Source organism: Durio zibethinus, chromosome 12 (assembly GCF_047325235.1).
Source record: "Durio zibethinus cultivar Kanyao isolate XHJ-2024 chromosome 12, ASM4732523v1, whole genome shotgun sequence".
In the NCBI taxonomy this organism is placed as follows: domain Eukaryota; kingdom Viridiplantae; phylum Streptophyta; class Magnoliopsida; order Malvales; family Malvaceae; genus Durio; species Durio zibethinus.
In genome coordinates, this window is record NC_143173.1 from 11,785,117 (window position 1) to 11,802,468 (window position 17,352).

General features: G+C 25.3%; 1 pseudogene across 1 annotated transcript; it reads left to right on the forward strand.

Moving 5' to 3' along the window:
• Nucleotides 1–597: 597 nt before the first annotated feature.
• On the forward strand, nucleotides 598–5,087 carry LOC111296932 (putative methyltransferase PMT23; annotated as a pseudogene). The gene is made up of 8 exons (XR_016325888.1): nucleotides 598–1,089; nucleotides 2,077–2,226; nucleotides 2,389–2,659; nucleotides 2,802–2,904; nucleotides 3,087–3,258; nucleotides 3,477–3,730; nucleotides 4,117–4,311; nucleotides 4,685–5,087. The product of XR_016325888.1 is annotated as a putative methyltransferase PMT23 (transcript).
• The last annotated feature ends 12,265 nt before the right edge of the window (nucleotides 5,088–17,352 follow it).

A 17,352-nucleotide genomic window follows, 5' to 3' on the forward strand; every position in this document is an offset into this window, starting at 1 on the left:
TTTAAAGATCATTCTTCTAGTAGGATCCGTCCCTTAAACATGGTTGCTTAGAAATAATTTTTCAATTTTTCATAATATTATTTTTCTAATAATAAAAGATATCTTTCTATATAATAAATTAATTGTCAAATAAACTTAAGAGTAAAACTATAAGGAACCTTATGATGGTGGTTCTGAGGTTAGACATAACAATTCATATATTTTAATAATGTAAATATTAATAATTTATGCATCTATATCATGTTTTAAATAAAAAATTATTTATTACAATTCGTATCAATATAAAAATATAAATTATATTTTTTAATTTTATTAAATTTATATATGATTTTTACTAAAAATTTAAATCGTATCATCTCTATATCTTTTATTCATATTATTTTTAAATTATATCATTATATCATATTTTAAATTATCAAATTTAATTTAAATATTCGAACACTCGTAATACTCGTGATCAACTTCTTTTGAGTGTACGTATGGTTTAATATAAAATCCATGAGGCCATTTTATAAAAATGGAAAAGATATCCAAAGCCCAACTGAACCCAAATTGGCTTTTTGTTTTTTTAACAACTTCCTCAGTTAAAAAAAAAGCAGCTGATTTTTTCTCTCATTTCTCTTCAATCCAAACAAAAGAAAGGAAATGTCGATTTCCGTTCCGAACCTCTTCAAAGAACGAAAATTTCCTTTCCTTTTCTCCCTTTCAATCCTCCTCATTTCCTTCACAATCCTCCTAACCAACTCTTCTTCCCCTTTCCCTTCCCTCCCTCTCTCCTCCGATTTCCACGTCTTCTAATCTCCAAACGACACCGTCCAGTCCCCGCCAAAATCGGAGTCCAGAAACGACGCCGAAGCTGACGTGGACTTGAATGTGAGTTTAGATATAAAATGGAGGATCTGTAAAATAGGTGCGGCGATGGAGGATGATATACCCTGTTTGGATAATCGGAAAGCTAGAAAGGAATTGAAATCGAGGAGGCACATGGAGCATAGGGAAAGGCATTGTCCGAGTCCGAGTCCGAGGTGTTTGGTGCCTTTGCCGGTTGGTTATAAGGTTCCGGTTCAATGGCCTAAGAGCAGGGACATGGTGAGCTTGAGCTTGTTTGATTCTACTACTATGTTTTATTTTTGGTAAGATATTTGTTTTATTTTTTTATCTGTTTAATTGATTTTTGTTATTTTTCCCGTTAATTTTAAAGTTTGACTCTAAATTGGATTAGTCATTAGGAGTTTAATCGATCAGAGCCGAATTGATATAGGTGGACTCGAAATTCCCTGCTGAAAAATTGAGTTTTAATTTTTTTTAAAATTAGAGCTCAACTTTGCTGAAGCTCTTTCGATTAAGCTTATTTAGTAAAAATGAGTTTAATTCTCATATTCGATTTTAAGCTTAATTATGTATTTGAACTCAACCTTAAATTGATATATATATATATATAAAGGTAAAATGGTAATTTTTAATTAAAATAATAAAAATACATTAAAATTTAAAAGCTCCATTTCACTCTTAAGTTACTTGAACCGGACACACTTGAATTCGGCTTGCTCAATAAGTCGAGCTACTCGAGCTTAAATTCGACTTAACAATAATTAAACTAAATTTGAGTTTTATTCGAGTTAAACCCAAGTGGTTTGTGAGCATTGATGTATCATTCATATCCCTATTAATCATTGAAAAAGTATTAAATGTTCTTTCCAAAATCAAGAAAAGATTATATTTTCTTAGATAATAAATATCACTGAGTAGCTTTTGAGAAATTGATTTATTAGGATTAGTTTTGAAGATCTAATGACTTGTATAATTCGATTTTTATGATACTAATCTTAAAAAAGTTAGTACTTTAATTGAAGCTAATTTTGAATTTACCGAATTTAAGCCTGTTGAATTACTACTATTATGTATGTGAATTGTGAAATGCTAAGAATTGAAGGCTGATATTCATCAGGAACAGATTTTGTGAATCTGGGTGTTAAAAGTTATAGTATGAAAGACCTTTGTCATGTCTAAAAATTTCTAATGCTGTTTTACTTGCTAAATATGTGGGTAATATGACTTATTATTGCTCGTCTCCAGATTTGGTATGACATTGTTCCTCATCCCAAGCTTGTGGAATACAAGAAGGAACAGAATTGGGTGCGTAAATCTGGCGATTATTTCGTTTTCCCTGGAGGTGGTACTCAGTTTAAGAATGGGGTTACCAGCTATATTGATTTCATAAAAAAGGTACGAACTTGACATATCAATCCTTTTGCAAAGTAACAGTTCATTGCTGACTTGTTCATCAAATTTGGTGTGCACTTGGTTGATGAGTAGACCCCAAAAATACTTGTGTTAGATTCTTCTGAGCCTCATTTCCGTCCTTCCCCTTCTGTTTTTCTCCTCCAGACTTTACCAGCTATTAAATGGGGGAAGCACATTAGGGTTATTTTAGATGTTGGCTGCGGTGTTGCTAGCTTTGGTGGTTATTTGCTGGACAAAGATGTAATTACCATGTCATTTAACCCAAAGGATGAACATGAAGCTCAGATACTCTTTGCTCTTGAGAGGGGAAATCCTGCTATGCTTTCTGTCATTGGTACACAAAAGCTGATATTTCCAGACAATGCATTTGATTTGATACATTGTCCACGATGCAGAGTTCGTTGGGATGGGGATGGTGTGGTATGGTATCTTTTATTTATTCCTTTCAGCAGATGTTCAACCATGTTTTTATATTTATTTTCATTGTTTCAATTTTCCCTTTTTAGCATATCTTGGATCGTTGAGACTTTTTTGCTGCTTTTGAATGCAAAATGCAGGTGGGAAACCATTACTGGAGCTGAACCAGACCAGGTGGATTCTTTATACGGCCTGCTACTCCAGTTCATCTAGATGATGACAGAGATTGTAAAGTTTGGAAGTGTGTGGATACCACTCTCGCTTTATTTTGATGGGAGGAAATACAAAATTGTTTTCCCTTATTTAAATTTCCTTATTTACTTGTTTTATCCTTCTATAATTAGCCACCTCACTTATTTCTTTTCACCATTTCATTAGTAGAATCCATATGTGCTAAGTTGGACTGAATTCTGTATAAATTTCAGCTATGGTGGCTTTGACAACATCAATGTGCTGGAAGGTTGTGGCTAAAACTGTTGATTCATCTGGAATTGGGCTTGTAATATATCAAAAGCCTTCCTCATATTCCTGTTATGAGTAACTTAAAGAAAAACGTCCACCCTTGTGCGATCAGAAAAATAAGCATAATGTCTCATGGTAATCTTTTAGGATGTATTATCGACATCTTACATTGCACACACTCAAAGACATGCTTGAAAATGTGCACAGGTGTGCTATGTTATCTTCCACTTCTTATGTCTAGGCAGAGGCAATTTAAACAAGAGAATTGTGTCCTAAAATAATGTTGGCATATGTGGTGTTAGCCTCTATTTATGTTGCAATTGCTCCTGGTGAAGTCTAATTCACTGTGACAGGTATGAGCCTCTGAGTTATTGTATTTCCAGACTTCCAGTTGATAGCAAGGGTAATTTGCTCAGCTGGTCCACGCCATGGCCCCAGAGGCTTAGCAGTTAGCCTCCAAGCCTTCCATCTGCACCAGATGCTGAAGCTATATTCAATGAGGACACCAAACACTGGGCAGCACTTGTATCGGTGTGTATCTTGATGGTTTAGCTATAAACTGGGCAAGGATAAGAAATGTGATGGATGTGAATACCGGTTATGGAGGGTAAGAAACATAACAAGCTGCTTTTTTTTTTTTTGTCAAAAACAAAAAGTTGCTTGATGTTTAATCTTGGGTTTCATTCTTGCAGTGGGTTTTATTGCATATCTGCTACTTTACTTCTCTGTGGTTTTTATTGTTTACTTTGTAATCTCAAATGTATTAATCGTTAATTAAAATAATGATTAATATTCCTAGCACCTTAAATTGATTATGAGTTATGACTTATGATATGGTTTTGTTGTCTCACTAGAGCAATGTTGATTTTACCAATGTCTTTTCTCATCCAGTTTTTTGGTTTCATTTCCACTGCCATCTGATCTATTGAGCTAATCTGTCTCTGGTAAAGAATTCTCACAGCAACATTGGGTTTGCGGTTTACAGATTTGCAGATTTGCGGCGGCACTTAACGAGTTACCCCTCTGGGTGATGAATGTTGTACCAATTGGTGCAGAAGATACCTTATCCGTTATTTTTGAAAGGGGGTTGATCGGAGTCTATCATGACTGGTGCGAGTCTTTTAATACTTACCGTCGAACCTATGATCTACTGCATTCCAGCTTCCTCTTCAGAAACCTTAAAGAGAGGTATGCTATTCTGAAACCTTAAAGGCTTTAAGGAAGGATCTAAATATTTTTATGCTTTAATGCTGATTTATAGTTAGAGTGGTGAGTAAATAACCAATAGATGGCTAAATCCAGTAACTGCATTATTATCTTTATAATTTTGAAGTTATTAGGATTCACTGTTAGAGGGCGAGCCTTGGGGCAATGGTAAGGTTATTCCTTTGTGACGTCATGGGTTTGAGTCTTGAAAATAACCTCTCCACAAAAAATGCAAAGGGAAGACTGCGTACTATAGACCTTCATCCCAACCCTCACAAAGAGGGGAGGGAAGTCTTGGCCCTTTTTATTAGGATTCACGGTTGAATGCGGATCTGAGATTTTGCATCTCTGCCAGATGTGACATTATAGACGTAGCTGTGGAAATAGATCGCGTACTGAGACCCGGTGGGTATCTGTTGGTCCAAGACACCATGGAAATGATTAAGAGGCTCAATCTAGTGCGGCGTTCACTTCACTGGTCAACAAGCCTTTATCAAGGCCAATTTCTTGTTGGCAAGAAGGGTTTCTGGCGTCCAAGTGAATGACTAAATAAAGAAAAGCATGACCAGCAACCAAGGTTCTTCCACTCCCAATTTATGTTGGATTAAGATTGCAGTTCCATTTGCAAGGAAAAACGTTAAGTGGCTACTGCAGTGAAATTTGAGTTGCATCATTCAAATTTACCTTTCTTTTGCCCCTAATTTCTTACCCTCACGTTGTGTAAATCCTATTATAAAAGGAAGTGCGTTTACAGTCAATTCCAGTATCTGAGTTTGCTTTGCCATAAAGAACAAGTCCGGTAGAGGTATTGCCTCGTCCACATTTTTTATATTTGTTTGTGTCGTGCATCTAGCTAAGGCTGAAAATCATAAAATCACACGAGAAAAAGTGCGATTAAAGGCAAAGGTACACATTATTTTTTGTTTTGCACTCTCACTCTCAAATCAAAAGTCAAGATAAAACCAATAAGAAGAAGAAAATAAAAGATAAAAATAAGATGGATAGATACTACTTTAATGCTTTTATTTATAAGCGAAAGATCAACAGCTTGTAAGATAAAATAATAATGTAATCAAGTTGATGTAATATTATATATATGATATGTTAAATTGATTCAAAAATTAAAAATATCATTAATTATTTACTGATAATTTTTAAGGAGAAAATCTATCAATTTGTCCTTTTGGATCAAAAAATATCTCTAACAATATTAATAAGAAACAAGCAGATAAATCAACCTGCAATCGATTAGTGAGAAATAAAACTGGGTGCCAATTCTCTCCACAAACCCAAGTCATCGTTCCCCACGCCATAGGTAAACCATGTGCAACACAAATTCCTTCATCGACAATGATATATGCGTTCTGATTTTTTTCACTCTCTTCATATTTTCCAATTCAAACCTTGATATGGTATGAGAAAATGAGTTGATTTGAGAAACTTGGGTTCGTGGAGAAAACAACTTTCTCTAAAGGATACCCTCAACTCAAACTTGGGTTTCCAGGAAACCCTCTGATTTTGTCAACAAGTGAGAAAGCAAAATCTTTCTCTAATTTTAAAAACGTGCGCATTGTTTTTGAATGGAAAAATAAGAAAATGTGGGTAACATGAATTCTTCACTTTTGCATCCTCATCCTCCAAACACGTTTATAAATGATCATTTAATTAGTTTTTACTGCTCTCATTTAATTAGTCTTGACTGTTTTAGCCGGGTGATAAATTTTGAATTTTTAGAGTGTTTACTTATAATATAAATATATATAAATAATATTGTTGATGAATTTATCAATTTTATTAATAAAAAAAGTTAATAATGTTCAAGAAAAATTTTTCTATAAATTTTTTTATTTTATAATTTTTGAAATGTTTATAAACACCCCACCAAAATATTTAGATAGGCCCTAGTTTTAGCTATGCCAAAATTTGCAAATTTTATCATAATTTGAGACATCAACTTCTTTCAAAGTTAAACAAAAAAAAAGTATTAAATATGTTTAAAGATCTTTCTTTTTTTTTTTTTTTTTAACTCTATAAACAAATAAAAGAAAAGAACAGTACACAATTAAAAAACAAAAACTTAGGCCTACATTTTTATATTTGTTTAAAAATCTGAGTTTGCTTTGCCATAAAAGAATAAATCCAGTAAAGGTTTTCGTCTCGTCCATACTTTTTATATTTATTTGTGTCAAGGTTCGAGTTAAGAACGAAATATTGAAATCATACAAAAAAAAAAAAAAAAAACGATTGAGAGTAAAGTTAGAGAATATTTTTTGTATTTGCATTTGGATCGTTCAAATTAAAAATTAAAAAGATAAATAAATAAATAAAATAAATAATACTTGAATAGTTCTATTTATATAAAAAAATATAAGAGATTTATAAATAAAATAATAATATAATTAAATTGATGTAATTTTATACATATTAGATTAATCTAAAAATAAAAAATATTTTTGATTGTCCACCGAGAGTCTCTAATGAAAAAATTAATCAATTTGCTCATTGAATCTAAAAAAACCCCTATCAATATTAGTAAGAAACTAGCAGATAATCAACTTGCAATTGGTTGGAGAGAAATAAAACTGGGTGCCAATTCTCTGCACAAACCTAAGTCATCGTCCCCCGAGCCTTAGGTAAACCATGTGCAACACAAATTCCTTCATCGATAATGATATATGCACTCTGATCTTTTCACTCTGTTCTTGTTTTCCAATTCAAACCTTAAATTGGTATTAGAAAATGAGTTGATTTGAGAAACTTGGGTTTGTGGAGAAAGCAACTTTCTCTAAAGCTACCCTCAACTCAAACTTGGGTTTACAGGGAAACCCTCTGACTTTGTGAGAAAACAAAATCTTTCTCTAGTTTTAAACACGTGCACATTGTTGTTGAATGGAAAAATGAATGGAAAAATAAGAAAATGTGGATAACATGAATTCTTCACTTTTCATCCTCATTCTCCAATCACGTTTATAAAATGATCATTTAATTAGTCTTTACTTTAGTCGGTGGCGAATTTTGGATTTTTTTAAGTGTTCATTTTTAATAATAATAATAATAATAACAATAATAATAATAATAATAATAATAATAATAATAATAATATTATTATTATTATTATTATTATTATTATTAATAAAAAGAAAGTTCAATATTTATTAATAAAAAGAAAGTTCAAAAAAAAAATTTTAAATGTTCAAAATTTTTTTCTTTAAATTTTTTTGTTTTTTAATTTTTAAAGTGTTTATAAACACTCCACCAAAATATTTAGAGAGCCCCTAGCTTTAGCCATGCCAAAATTTACAAATTTTATCATAATTTGAGACATCAACTTCTTTCAAAGCAAAAAAATAAAAGTACGAATTAAGTTAAAGATCATTTTTTTTTTTACTTTATAAACAAATAAAAGAAAAGAATAATACACAATTTCAAAAAAAAAAAAAATTAGGGCAACTTCTTTATGCTTGGTGAGAGAGGTATTTATCATGTTGTTGGAGTGTTTAATCTTATATTGATCTCAAAAAGATTAATGTTTCCACTCCTCTCAAAGAACCTTAATAAAGTTAAATCAAATAAATCATGGTAAAATATTGAGAACTAAAATAATTAACTATCAAACTCTATATATTTCTCTTAAAGATTTTTTAATGAAAGCAAAAAAAAAAAAATCATGCTGATGTTAGTTGTAGTTTCTTCTTTGCATTCTTTAATGCAAATTTAATTATTTATGAACACCATACAAAAAAAACCCTCATATGACATTATAGTTATAAATATAATGAAAAGGATATGGGATCATGGGAACGGGAGGGGGGTCTGACCATGAGCTAGCCATCAATTTTTTTGGAGGCAGAAGAAATATTTCATGAGCTTAATATATATATATATATATATGTGGCATAATCAATGACCCATACTTTTGTTCTTATTACTTATTTATCTTTATATTTATTCATTGACCTTAATATCCTATAAGCATGTGGTATACTCAAGGATCCGGCCAAGCATTACGTCATTTGACTCTTTCTATGTGTTGGGGGCATTTTATAGTTCAAAAAGTAAAATGGACCTTGCAATTCAGAATGTTAATCATTTGTTAACTAGGGGTAATTTAGTTAATTTGATTGAGTTAATATATCGACTTAACTTGAATTCTCAAATTCTACATCAATTAAAGTATCTTAATTAATCACCTAATGACACATAAAAATATTGATTTATCACTTCTGATTAGATTGTTGATTATCAACTCAACTCGAACTGATAACATTAATCCTATTTTCACTACTTTGAGCTTAGGTCACTTAGATCCAATTCCCTTAGGCATAAATAATCCCTCCCCGATAATATTAAAGAACTTGAATTTTACATACATATAATTTTTTGTTTCTTTTCTTTTTCACTTTTTTATAGAACACTAATTTGAACATTGAAATACAAACACAAAAAAATATTTGACATTTACTACTAACCGGCCTCCTATCATATGATTTTATATTTTTGTTCTCATGTAAACAGCTTGGCACCAACACAATGTTTCCCCTTTTCTCACTCTTTTCTTTTTTTTCTTTGAAGGCATAACAAAAAATTTGATCTCAAATTCTTTCATATATTTGGCCTGCTGATCACATTTTTTTTAATTAATTTCATGTAATACTTGGGTTTAGAGTTTATATATAGGTGATTAACTTAATTATCAAATCATAATTATTAACTATTAGTATTTTAAAAAGTTGAAAAATAAAGAAATTAAGTTATCATTCGTGGACGGCTGATTTGAAGGGATAATTAATCCACGTTGACTATGATAAATTACTAGCTTTTTATAGAAAAAAAAATGCATTATGCGACAAACTGTTTACTAATCAGATGATAGTAAGCAAAGCCATTTTTATTGCTCAGTAACATCATTTCTCTTTCATGCTCTAAGTTTTTCTTTTTATTCATAATTTATCACAATAATTTTCTCAACGCTATCTAGCTAGCTACTAGAATCACAAATTTATCTTTTACCCACCGATTGATACATGATTATTTGAATGTATCAATCTTTGAATGAAATTGTGGGGGTATTTTGTGGTTTTAAGGGAAAAAAATTGTGAGGGTAATTTAATCAATTCGATCGAGTTGATGTATCAAATGGTCTTGAATTTTTGAATTCTACGTAAGTTTAATCATCTCAATTGATTGTCTAATAGCATATGAAAATGTTGATTTGTCATTCACAATCGGACTATTACCTACAAGCTCAACTCTAATAGACAACATCAACCTTTACTCGTTATTTAAAATTTGTACCACCTAAGCTCAGTACCCTCACCACACAAGTATAAATAGTTCCTCTCAAATCAAATAATATCAAACAACTTGAACTATACATATATACTTTCTAGTTTTCTTTCATTTTCATTCTCTTATTGAGTCTTGATTTAAACATCAAAACACAAAGTCAAAAAATTCTTCAATTTTTGCTACTAATCGACCTCTTATCTTGTGATTTCAAGTTTCTACTCCCGTGTTAAACAACTCGACGCCAACAAAAATATTATTTAATCATTTCTATTATAGACTTTTAATTACACTAGTTTTATTCCACATGCTATGCACATGATTGTTAACCAAATTATAATTATAATATAATATAATAATTTTGATATTTTATAATAATAAAATTGAAATAATTATCATCATACTAAATTAAATTAAAAATGTAAATTTAAGTTTAAAAAAATAAATATAACAAAAAATTAAAATTCTAATAAAAATAAATATTTAATCTTTCTTTATTTTGATTCTTTTTAGAAGTTTTCTTTTAAGTCTTTCAGTGTTAAGTCATCATCTTCATTCTTTTTTTTTAATATTTTTCTTCTTTTTTTAATTTTTTTGACTATAAAAAATTATCTTCTATCACAATCAAATCGAATTTTGTATTTTTTTTTTCTCTATTTTATGTTTCTTCTAGAGCTTTTTTAAGCTTTTTCAGTGATGGATTTTTATTTTCAAATTTATAAATTTTTTAGGCAATTAAACATTGTCAAACTCATTCAAACTATTACTTTTCATCTATTTGCTATTTAAAATTTAAATTCATTTTTTTATTTGAAACCAAATTTTTATAAAGTTTTTATTACTTGAAATATAGTAAATATATACTGTTTTTTTTTTCATTACTAACTTCTGTTTTTAATATGTACTTATTTGTGTAATATAAACCATTTTGTAATTTCATTTTACAGTAAAAAATGCATACTTACATGAATTTTACTAATTAAAAATATTAATTTGTAAACATATTCTAAAGAAAGGATATGAAGTAATAAAAAACTATTAGTATTTGTAATAATCAATTATGTTTATTTATATATTTATAAGGGATATTGACTAAAACTACTTTTAGTATCGAATACTAATTTCTTAAAAAACAATTAAATATACATAACTTATAAAAATATGTTATACTAAGAGTTTAAATAAAAAACTTTACTTAAAGGTATACATTATCCTAATCAAATAGTTTTTTATGTTGTTCTTAAAATATTCAAATATTTTTTTCAATTAACTTTGGTTCAATATTATTATTGTTTGTTAAATAATGAAATATCTTAATTTTAAAATTAATAAGATATGATCTATTTTAGACAAATATTAAAGGGTATATTTTGAAGATAAACTATGTTTTAAATCTTAGACTTTAAAATTGATAGTGAATATATTTTTAATATTTGTACTCTTTTTTAATTAAAATAGAGTAATTTCATTATTCAATGAACACTTAATTATTTATCAAGTATAAGTCATTCAAAAAATTCATCATTTAAACGATATGGTTATAAAATTATAATTTATAGAATTCATACTATTATTAGTATTATTAGATCATATATTTTAATTTAAAATATTATGTACCTGAGAAAATAACTAATAGATAATTTTTCTATGGTATTTTTCAATAAATTTAGACTCATTATTTTTTTTCTTTTATTTTAAAAATATTTTTAAAGACAATAATTTTTTGTATAATTGCTATCAATGTTATAAATGATACCATAAAACACAACAATTTATTTTAGTAAAGATAAAGCATTAATCTAGTTATTATTAATATATTATCAAATAGACAATCAATGACATACAAATATAGATAAAGTTATTCTAAATTTTCACTTCAAAATTTGATTTATTTTAATAAAAATATGTTGTTATAGTAATTGGTACATGAATATTGTTTTAGTTATTTATATATCTGAAAAATATCCACAAGTATCGTAACTCAATACCTTAGTATTAAATGGCAATTAGTATAATTTTTTAAATGAATTAAATATGTTAGACATATTAAAAAATAGAACTCCATATCAATATTTAACCAAAAAAAAAAAAATTACTAAGTTAGTAATGATTTACTACTACATGTTATCGATGGTTTGCTGTTAAGTTATATTACTAATTTATTATTAAAATATGAATAATTTACTATTAAGTTATCTAGACTTTACTACTAAGCCAAAACTAATTTACTAATAAGTTATCATTGATTTATAGTTATCACTAATTTACAACTAAATTATAAGTGATTTAGCATTTAGTTATCAACAAATTACGACTAAGTTAACTCTGATTTATTGTTATAATTGATTTATTATTAAGTTTTTACTTCACTTTTACTAGTAACTGGAGTTCAATCCCTAAAGACTTCAAATATAAAAAACCTTATCATCAATTGATAATTAAAGTCATTACTGATTTATTACTACATTATTAGTGGTTTATTATTAAATTATTAATGATTTACATTTAAGTTATAAATGATTTACTATTAAGTTATTGATGATTTAGTACTAAGTTATTGATAATTTACTATAAAGTTATAACTAATTTACTATGAAGTTATCGATGATTTACTACAAAATTACAATTGATATATAATTAAGTTATAAGTGACTTATTGCTAAATTTAGTGATTTATTATTATATTATTATGCATTTACTAATTACATTGATTTATTACTAAGTTTTCAATAGTTAACTATTAAGTTGGTAATTATTTACTACTAAATTATTATTGAATTACTATTAAGTTATTTATGGTATACTATTAATTTTATCAATTAATTACAATATATGAGATAATTTTCTTTTTATATAATATAACATTATTGTTTTGTTTAAATTTATAATTTTTTTACTAAATTTTTTTAATGAATAAGTTCATGGTAGGTTTATCCTAATCATTTTCTCTTTCTAGTAACCAGGGTTCAATTATTAGTAACTTTAAGTATAAAAAAAAATGTTGTCACTAATTAACAAATAAATTACTACTCACTCACTAATTTACTACTAAATTATCATAATTTATTATTAAGTTATAAATGATTTACAACTAAGTTATAGATGATTTATTACTTAATTATTAATAATTTACTATTAAGTTATTAATAATTTATTATAATGTTATTACCGATTTACTATAAAGTTATTAATGATTTACTATAAAGTTATTAATAATTAACTAATTTACAACTAAATTATCATTGATTTATAATTAAATTATCACTGATTTACAATTAAGTTATTAATATTTTACTATTACGTTATTAGTGATTTACTACTAAGTTATCAATAATTTACTACTAAATTATTAATGATTTACTATTATACTATTATACATTTGCTACTTTGTTATCATTGATTTACTATTGAGTTTTAGTGATTAACTATTAAATTATCACTAATTTATCGCTAAGTTATTTATGATTTACTACTAAATTTATAATTTAATTACTTTTAAACTAAACTAAATTTATTGTTATGCTATCACTAATTTACTACTAAGTTTTCATTGATTTATCACTAAATTATAATGATTAACTATTAAGTTATCATTTTTTTATGAAGTTATCATTAATTTACAACTATGTTATTATGCATTTACAACTATGTTATAATTGATTTATTATTAAGTTATTATGCTTTGACTATTATATTATTACTAATTTACTACTAAATTATAATTGATATACTATTAAGTTATATCTCTAATTTACTATATTAAATTATTATAGATTAACTATTAATTTACTGATAATTACTATTAAGTTATATTAATTTACTTTTAATTTTCAATTATTAATTACTACTTAGTTATAAATTATTATTATTGATTTATTACTAAGCTATTTATAATTTATTACTAAATTTGTCAATTAATTACTACTCCTTTTATCTGTATCAATTAAATTGTCACAGTTAATTTTTTAGTTAAAATTTTCTAACTTTGACATATATTATTTTAAATATTTTAATAAATTAAAATTTACAAAACATATATTTAGAAACCACTTCATTTAAAGTTTTAAAAATATTTTTTCATATTTTTATCAGTAATAAATAAAAAATAATAGGTGATTAAAATTGAAAAAAATTTGACCAACAAAATTCAAAATGTGACAATTTTATTAGGATGGAGGGAATATTAAACTGAATATTATTTACTATTAAGTTATCATTGATTTATTACTAAGTTATCAATAATTAACTTATAAGTTATCATTTATTTTTTATTAAGTTATCTTTAATTTACTAATATGTGTTATACATTTACAATCATGTATAAATGATTTACTGTTAAATTATTTGTGATTTCCTACTATATTATTATTATTTATTATTATGTTATCATACACTATTTTTTTGAATTATTTACTACTAAGTGATTATTATTTTACTATTAAGTTATTATTATTTTACTATTAAGTTATCATTAATTTAGTATAAAGTTATTACTGATTTCGTCTAAATTATCACTAATTTATAACAAAACTATCAATAATTTGCTACTATGTTGTTATACATTTACTACTAAGTTATAATTGATTTATCATTAAATCTTCTATAATTAATATAATTGTGTAAATCATATTAATAGGTGTAATATATTATAAACACTAAATTATTCATTTGTAGAAAAACTATTTTAAGCTTTCTAGCCGTACTGCTTGCATTAACTGGGGCATAAATGACTTAACAAAAGAAAAACTATTTTAATAAGAAAATAAATAAAAAAATAGATAATATTTTAATTTACTAAAAAATATTAAATAAAAATAAATATAGATAATTTAATAAATTATCACATTTTATACATAATATAGATATATATTAAACATTTTCTTAATTATAGATTGTCTTATTTAAGGTAGGTTATAAAATCTAAAGTATGTATATGTTTGTGAGTATTTTAAATATTTAGCTAAAATTTAAATAATTTTTTTATAGTAAAGTTGGCTAAATTCTAAGTGGAGCACTTTTTACATATTAAGAGAAAAAAAATTAAAGGTTACATTATCATTTGTCATCTAACATCTTTTTTTTAATCATTTTCATATATACTATGATACGTTGACCCATTGAATAATAAAAATATTAATTTAATAATTTTACGATCTATATGAAATATTAATTGATTAATTTATTTTATTTTTGTATATATATAATTTAACATTATTAATTGAATTAATTTATGATCTTAATTGTAAGATGATATAAATAAACATGTTTTATTTCACATCCTCATACTTCAAATTTTTTATTATGTAACTAATGAGTTTAATTGTAAGTCTTCCTTTCTTTATGAATTGAAGAATTGGTTGGACATGCATGATTGGCATGCAATGTATTATTAATAGGAGTTTAACAAATAAAAAATTATTTTTAATATTATTTAGAGTTCACATTTTTATATGTAGATATCATAGATGATACATGTATTTATCTATAATAAACACACTCATAAAGTAGAAATAATTATTAAATAAATGCTTTCATGATAAGAGTACAAATTAGTAATCATATACTTAAAGAATATAAACAAATAACAGAAAATAAACTATAACATTATTGATTCAAAGAATATAATAATTGGTCACAAAACTAACAAAGCTTTTATCATTCAACAAAACGCATACAATTAATCATGTTATTAAAATATTTTTCACTATCAAAATTCAAAAATATTCTAGAGCATTTCTAATTGAAAAAAATAAATTTATATTATTCAAGGAAAAATTATAAAATATATTGATAGTAGAGTTTTTAAATTTCACAATTGAAATTAATAACGTAACACACATACCTTTAAGCTTCATAGTACATTAAAAAAGACTAATTGAAAAAATAAGTAAGTGATATTAAAAAAAAAAACTAATTGAAAAAATAAGTGAGTGATGTGTTAATTTTTTAACTCATTTGTGGAATTAAAAAAAAAAAACTCAATTAACATTATATCAAATAATTTATCTTATTCAAGATTAATATTTCTTAACAATATTGATTATAGTTTCATAAAAATATCTTAAGTAAAAGATATTTAAAATTTAAAAAAAAAAAAAAGGATTGACTAAAATTAACTTGGATGTAACATAGAATCAATCTATAAAAGACAAAATAAAATCTAAGTTAAGTAACAATTCACATATACAAGAGATTATGTTCATAAAGCAAAGATTCATTTAGTCATTGGAACGTTAAGAGGTAATTGGATAGAGTGATTAGAAATATTATAGTAAAATAAATCAACCATTGTAATCATTAAACATATAAATGTATATTTATCATAAAAAATAAAAAAATTTAAACATACAAACTTACCGCAATACATGTATTACTCTTTCTCAATAATATTTTAATAATTTAATTAATAATTTTGTATAAACCTTAATTTTAATTGATCTAAATTAAATAAATAAATAATATAAATATATTTAAGGACTAATGATATGTACTATTAAAAAAGATAAAGAGTAAATTAGGTTGTATATTGAAAATGAAAAATTTATGTTTTACTTAAGATAAAATTAAAGGTTTTGGGGGCATAAACATTATGATATAACAATTTAGACTAAAATGATTACTCATTGAGCAACAAAGGAAAGATTTTATTATGTTTTGTTTAATATCAAATACTCATAGCATACCATAGCCCATATGATGAGAAATAAGTTTTATATGAATTTAATTGAATTATTATTTATGAAATTGAACAAAAAAAATCTTATAAAAAAATATAAGAGTAAATTTGGGATAATTTTTGACAACGTATCCAACATATCCCACAAATAAAATTTTAATGTAGTTTAATTTGATATAAATTATATTCATAAATTTTTAATTGATTTAAATTTAAATAACTAATGAATAAAAGGTTATATATTTAATGACAAATAATTTTTATTAAATAAATAAATGCTAGAAATTTAAAAGTAAGTTTGTTATTTTTTAAAATTTATAAGGATATTTTTACGATTCACTTTTAATACTTTTGGATTAATTTAAATAAGTAACTAATAAATTATATATATTTAATGAAAAATAATCTTTAATACATAAATAAAAAATACTAAAAATTTAAAGGTAAATTTGTTATTTTTTAAAATTTATAAATATATTTATGTCATTCATATTTAATAGTTTTAAAGTTCACATTTTTATATATAGATGATATACATTTATTTATAAAAAATAAACAAAAAAATAAATAAAACTTTCAATTATCTGTAAATTGATTATTTAGAGCCATAGTAGCTTTATAAAATCCACCATGAATCAAAATTCTTAGACTGTCAGTATTCGATTTGGTAAATTTAAAAATTTTAAGGTATTATCACAAAAATTAAATCTTAATTTATAAAAATAATTTTGTATCAATTAAATTAACTTGTATGAATTGAATTTGTACTAAAGCATATAAATAGTTTGGGCCAAGAAAAAACATACAAATTGATATTCAAATGAATTTTTCATCCAAGTCAACATACAAATTGATATTCAAATGAATTTTTCATCCAAGTCATTGAGGGAAACATCAAGGAAAGTCACTCATACTCACCAAATTAATAATTAATTTTATTAAAAAATCATTTAAAACATTAAATTTTTTTAAAATAAAATAATAAAAAATCATTAAAATAAAATCAACTACATGCCACGTCAATCTCTTCCAAAATAACATAAAACTTAAATGAAATTTTT